Source organism: Triticum aestivum, chromosome 4A (assembly GCF_018294505.1).
Source record: "Triticum aestivum cultivar Chinese Spring chromosome 4A, IWGSC CS RefSeq v2.1, whole genome shotgun sequence".
In the NCBI taxonomy this organism is placed as follows: domain Eukaryota; kingdom Viridiplantae; phylum Streptophyta; class Magnoliopsida; order Poales; family Poaceae; genus Triticum; species Triticum aestivum.
The window spans coordinates 625784340-625790339 of record NC_057803.1 but is presented as its reverse complement, the minus strand read 5'-3'; the positions used below and the strand labels follow the sequence as shown (position 1 = coordinate 625790339).

At 41.4% G+C, this 6000-nt stretch overlaps 1 pseudogene; it reads left to right on the top strand.

Annotated features, from left to right (window-relative positions):
- The first annotated feature begins 2289 nt into the window (after positions 1-2289).
- LOC123087724 (uncharacterized) overlaps positions 2290-6000 on the top strand; it is a 21217-nt pseudogene continuing 17506 nt past the window's right edge.

The window sequence follows — 6000 nt, the reverse complement described above, 5'->3', positions numbered from 1 at the left end:
TAACGAGCGCTCCTTCGGGAGCCTCGCAATGATCAGTGCCACTTGGCGCGCTCTCAGACATTCGTCACGTGTCGCGCTCTGGATTATATATATTTTTATTTTTGTGCACGCCTTTTCGGCTTTTAAACGGTTTTTTTCGGGGTTTTTCGACGTTTTGGTTTTCCCCCGGTTTTTCGATGTTTGCGCGAAAAAAATGCGTTTTTTCTTTCTTTCGCGAAAGTCATGATTTTTTTCCGCGAGAGTCACGGCTGTGACTTTCGGAAACGGAAAAAACACGTTTTTTATTTTTTTTTTCTTTCGCGAGAGTCACCGTTTTGCTTCCACGAGAGGCACGGTTGTGCTTTAGCGAGAGTCACGGCCGTGCCTTTCGGAAACGAAAAAAAAACGCATTTTTGTTTTTTTTTCTTTCGCGAGAGTCATGATTTTGTTTCCACGAGAGGCACGGTTGTGCTTTCGTGAGAGTCACGGCCGTGCCTCTCGGAAAGGGAAAACCAAAACGCGTTTTCTGTGTTTTTTTTCTTTTGCGAGAGTCACGGGTTTGATTCCGCGAGAGGCATGGTTGTGCTTTCACGAGAGTCACGGCCGTGCCTTTCGAAAAGGGAAAAACAAAAAGCGTTTTTTGTTTTTTTTCTTTCGCGAGAGTCACGGCCGTGCCTTTCGGAAAGGGAAAAACAAAACACGTTTTCTGGTTTTTTTTCTTTCGCGAGAGTCACGGTTTTGCTTCCGCGAGAGGCAAGGTTGTGCTTTCGCGAGAGTCACGGCCGTGCCTTTCGGAAAGGGAAAAACAAAACGCGTTTTCTGTTTTTTCTTTCGCGAGAGTCACGGTTTTGCTTCTGCGAGAGGCACGGTTATGCTTTCGCGAGAGTCACGGCCGTGCCTCTAAGAAAAGAAAAATATACGCGTTTTTTGTTTTTTTTCTCTCATGAGAGTTACAGTTTTGCTTCCGCGAGAGAAACGGTTGTGCTTTCGCGAGAGTCATAGCCGTGCCTCTCAGAAAAAGAAAAAAAATACGCGTTTTCTGTTTTTTTTCTTCCGCGAGAGTCACGGTTTTGCTTTCGCGAGAGGCAAGGTTGTGCTTTCGCGAGAGTCACGGCCATGCCTCTCAGAAAGGGAAAAACAAGACGCGTTTTCTGCTTTTTTTTCTTTTGCAAGAGTCACGGTTTTGCTTCCGCGAAAGGCACGGTTGTGCTTTCACGAGAGTCACGGCCGTGCCTTTCGGAAAGGGAAAAACAAAACGCGTTTTTTATTTTTTTATTTCGCGAGAGTCACGGCTTTGCTTCCGCGAGAGACACGATTGTGCTTTCACGAGAGTCACGCCCGTGCCTTTCGGAAAGGGAAAAACAAAACGTGTTTTCTATTTTTTTCTTTCGCGAGAGTCGTGGTTTTGCTTCCGCGAGAGGCACGGTTGTGCTTTCACGAGAGTCACGGCCGTGCCTCTCAGAAAGGGAAAAAATACGTGTTTTCTGTTTTTTTCTTTCACGAGAGTCACGGTTTTGATTCCGCGAGAGTCACGGCCGTGCCTCTCAGAAAGGGAAAAACAAAACGCGTTTTCTGTTTTTTTTCTTTCACAAGAGTCACGGTTTTGCTTCCGCAAGAGGCACGGTTATGCTTTCGCGAGAGTCACGACCATGCCTTTCGAAAATGAAAAAAAACGCTTTTTATGTTTTTTCTTTTACCAGAGTCACGGTTTTGCTTCCACGAGAGGCACGGGTGTGATTTCGGAAAGGAAAAAAAAATCGTGCTCCCGTTTCAGTTTTTTCGCCCAGTTTTTTCATCCGGTTTTTAAAAAAAAAGTTCGTCAAAACCTATCAACATGGGATCTAGTTTTAAAGATCTCAACGCGAGGAATTAAATGGTAAAAGCGGTTCGAGATTTGGACACACGATTTAAAAGATAAAACGTTTTGCATAAACGGATCTATGAAAAAAGAGAAAACTTCCATATTACGACAACTGGCACACTGCATGTGCATCAATTGTCGCGACCTGAGTAAGTGAAGTGTTCTTTGCAACGAGTACTCCTTGATTAGTGATTTCGGTATAGGTGCTTCCGGGATTTTTCCCTGTGCGCGTCAAATAGGGTTTTGCGTGTAATGCGGTGCGAGCAACGTTTAGCTGAGGGGCGGGCCGTTCCGCCCCCTTGGGCCGTTTGGCCGCGGGGCCTCACAATGGTTTGATTCCTTGCAGATGGATGTGGCACCCCCACCCACATCTGGAGGCAGCTGATCCTCAAAAAAATAAAAAATCTGGAGGCAGCTAGTTAATTATTGCATCCCTTCTCCCAAAGTGACCGTTGACCTGATAGCCTCATCCCCTTCTTCTCCTTCACAAGGCAAGTAAATCTGAAGCTCCGTCGCCATTACTGGAGGCAATCAGGTAAATCTGTCCAGGTAAAGTAGTAGATCTTCCCTGGGATGTACTCCCTCCGTTCGCGGGGATCTGCCGTCTGCGGATTCATCATTCATCATTCATCCGAGTGTAATGGAGGGAGTATATATGCAGTCGTTTTGGGGGATCTGCCGTCTGCGGATCAATCATTCATCGCTGATGTCTGCGCATTTATTTACCACCATTCTGAAGTGGCTGTGTCTTGTAATCTTGTTCCTTTCTCAAGGGGGCGCAGTCTATAAGAAATACTCTGTTTTTCTGGTTTACTGTACTGCTCAAAACGACTGCCAATCCGAGCGCTCAAATGGTCGGGAAAAAGTTTGGTGCGGCTAGTTTTGCTTGATATGATGGTTTGCTGCTGATGCTACCTTCCTCAAGGGGACTCTGCATTGGTTGTAAAAAAAATGATCTGATTGTTCGTTATACTACCTTGCAGTCGATCTGGGGGCTTGCTTAGTGCAGCCTCGGCCTGAACTTCTAGCCTTCGCTGTAGCTCTCCTTTTCGTTCCACCGGGATGCTTCAACTGTGTTTTGTTCCGTCATCGTAATGATAGTGGAATCTGTCCATGAGTTCATCTGGAAAAAAACACTGTTTTGAAGAGTGAAGACAATCGCATGTACCACCAATATCGTCTTTATGTCATGTAATGATTACGGTGGCTAGTCCTGTTCTCCAAACAGAAAAGAAAAAGGGAGGGCCAAAATAAAAAATTCGTGCTTTCTATTTTCTGCATAATAGGAGCGTGATCTTAATTTGTTTGTTACTCCCTCTGTTCCTAAATAGTATAAGCCTTTTGGGAGATTCCACTATGGACTACATACGGAGTAAAATGGGTGAATCTACACTCTAGAATATGTCTATATACATATCCGTATGTAGTTTGTAGTGGAATCTCTAAAAAAACTTATATTTAGGAACGTAGGGAGTAGGTACCATATCGATCTATATTACTTCATTAATTAGCTTCGGAGTGAGTGGGGATTTGGGTCTAGTATCTAGGTCATACATATATAATGAGTTTGCTCTTGTTTCCAGGTAATTACATACTGACTGCAAATGGAACGCAAAGCTTATACCGCACGAAGTGAGCTAGAGCAGATGTTAGTTGATGAAACAGCGGAGCCCATGGCCCTGCCATTATCACTCTTGGAGGACATCACAAATGATTTCTCCGATGACCAGGAGATTGGAAGTGGGGCATTTGCTGTAGTTTATAAGGTAGTATACATGGCATGAGTTTTCTAATCTTAATCACACTTGTTTTGACTTTTGAGAACTCAAACCCATGCTAGCACTTGTGAGTGATAGGGAATACTTGGCGACAAGTCGGTTGCTGTGAAGAAGTTGACCAACACTTATATGCATCAAGTGGAGATTCACCGAGGGCTTCAATGCCTGATGCGGGTAAAGCACAAGAATGTAGTAAGATTTCTCGGATATTGTGTTGATAGACAAGGAACTATGGCAAGTTACGATGGAAAGTATGTCATGATAGATGTCCATCAAAGTTTGCTTTGCTTCGAGTATATACCTAATGGGAGTCTTGATAAATATATCACCGGTACGACCATGCGGCCTCTAACTTTTGTTACTATTATTCCATATACTAGAAATTGTGTAATGTGTCCCAATTTATAAGCCCGGTTTCTCCTATCCCCTTTATAGATGCATATCGTGAGTGGCAAACGTGCTACAAAATAATTAAAGGGATTTCTGAGGGCCTGCAGTTCCTTCATGAGAATCATATCATTCACTTGGATCTGAAACCTTCCAATATACTGCTCGATGATAGCATGGTACCGAAAATTACTGATTTTGCACTGTCCAGATGCTTTAATGAAAATCAAAGACGGTATATTACCAAAACTATATTAGGATCAATGTAAGCTTGCTAGCTCCTCTTGAAAGCTCAATCGTTTGTGCTATGTGATTTTCATTGTACTCTCTTTGTCCATTAATCTGTCAGGTCTTTTCTATTTTCATACAGGGGATATTTGGCACCAGAACTTTTGGAAGGGGATGCAATCACATGTAGCGCTGACTTGTATAGTCTTGGTGTTATTATCACAGAAATACTGACCGGGCAGAAGGGGTATCAAGCTACTGAGGAAGTAAGAACAATATATGCCATTTTGACAATGCTAAAAACTCAATTTCCTTTTTGGCTAAGAAGGATGGTCTTAAATAAATCACTCTTTTACTCTGCATATTGTTATTAGATTTAGTTTGAGATGTAGCACAATATCTTTTGTGGATGCACATCTAGTAGTGGAAAGTATAATTTTGGCGGCAAAAGAATAAATTTTCTTCTCAGTTTGATGCTTCATTTATGAAAGTGCAATTTACATTGTGATAGATCTGACTTGAATTTATTGGGACACGGTCTACTTTTTAGAGAGTTTTTGTTCTCAATTTGATGCTTGAATGTGTGTGGTTGCTATATACTATACATATGATTCATATATAGAAACATGTTGTTGATCCATTTCAAGCACATCTAGTAGTGGAAAGCACAGTTTTGGCCACAAAAGAATCAACACAACAGATTTCCTTTAGAGAAATTTTCTTCTCAGTTTGCTTCATTTATGAAAGTGCAATTTACATTGTGATAAATCTGACTCGAATTTACTGGGACGCGATCTACTTTTTAGAGAGTTTTTGTTCTCAGTTTGATGCTTGAATGTGTTTTAGGTACTTGAAAGTTGGAGTGATAGGATGGAGAGATCACAACGAGACACACTATTGGAACAAATACGAGTATGCTATGAGATAGCTTTAGAGTGCAGAGACTTTAGTCCAAAGAAGAGACCAGCTAGTGCACGTGATATAGTTGACAGGCTTCGTGAAATGGAGGGTATCCAGGTATGTTCAAATTTTGAGAGATAATAAATTTCTACCTTTCTATAGAACCGCTTGAGCTGATAGAATATGGGCTTTGGTGCTCGAGGAACAGGGCCATTAGACCTATCTTTTATTTATTTATTTGCGAATGGACCCATCTTTTATGTTTGACCATCAATATAGAAAATACGCCTGTAGCAAAAAAATGTAATACAAATTAATAATACTAGATCTGTTACAAGATATATTTTCGGAACATTTAGTTAATTTTTGTTTGAAATACCCCCCCCCCCCCCCCCCCCCCCCGGTTCAAAAATGTATGATGCTTTGGATTTTGGATAGTCTCGAACGTACAACTTTGACTATGTTTTTTTCTAAGTATTTTCTGTAGCAATGTATGTGTCACTCTTGTTCGTTCTAGTCTTCTGTCACTGAGTAACTCTTTAAATTTATTGTGTATTAATTTGCTATTGCTCAGACGTTTGAGAATTTCTATATTATTAGTCGGTCAAACATTTTTTTCTGGAATAAGCTTAGTATGTTTTAGGCCGTGTAGTTTTTCTTATTGTTTCATCTGTTCTTTTGTTCGTGTGCAATTTTCTCTACTTTTTTCTGTTATGTTTTATGAAAATCCATAATCATTGCGCCCTAGAATTTAATCATGGCCTATAGAGCATTGTCACTTAGTACTTAACTCTCTCTGAAGTCTTTCTTCACAAAAAAAGAAAACTCTCTCTGAAATTTCTTTCTCTCCCATGTTGTATTCCTTCC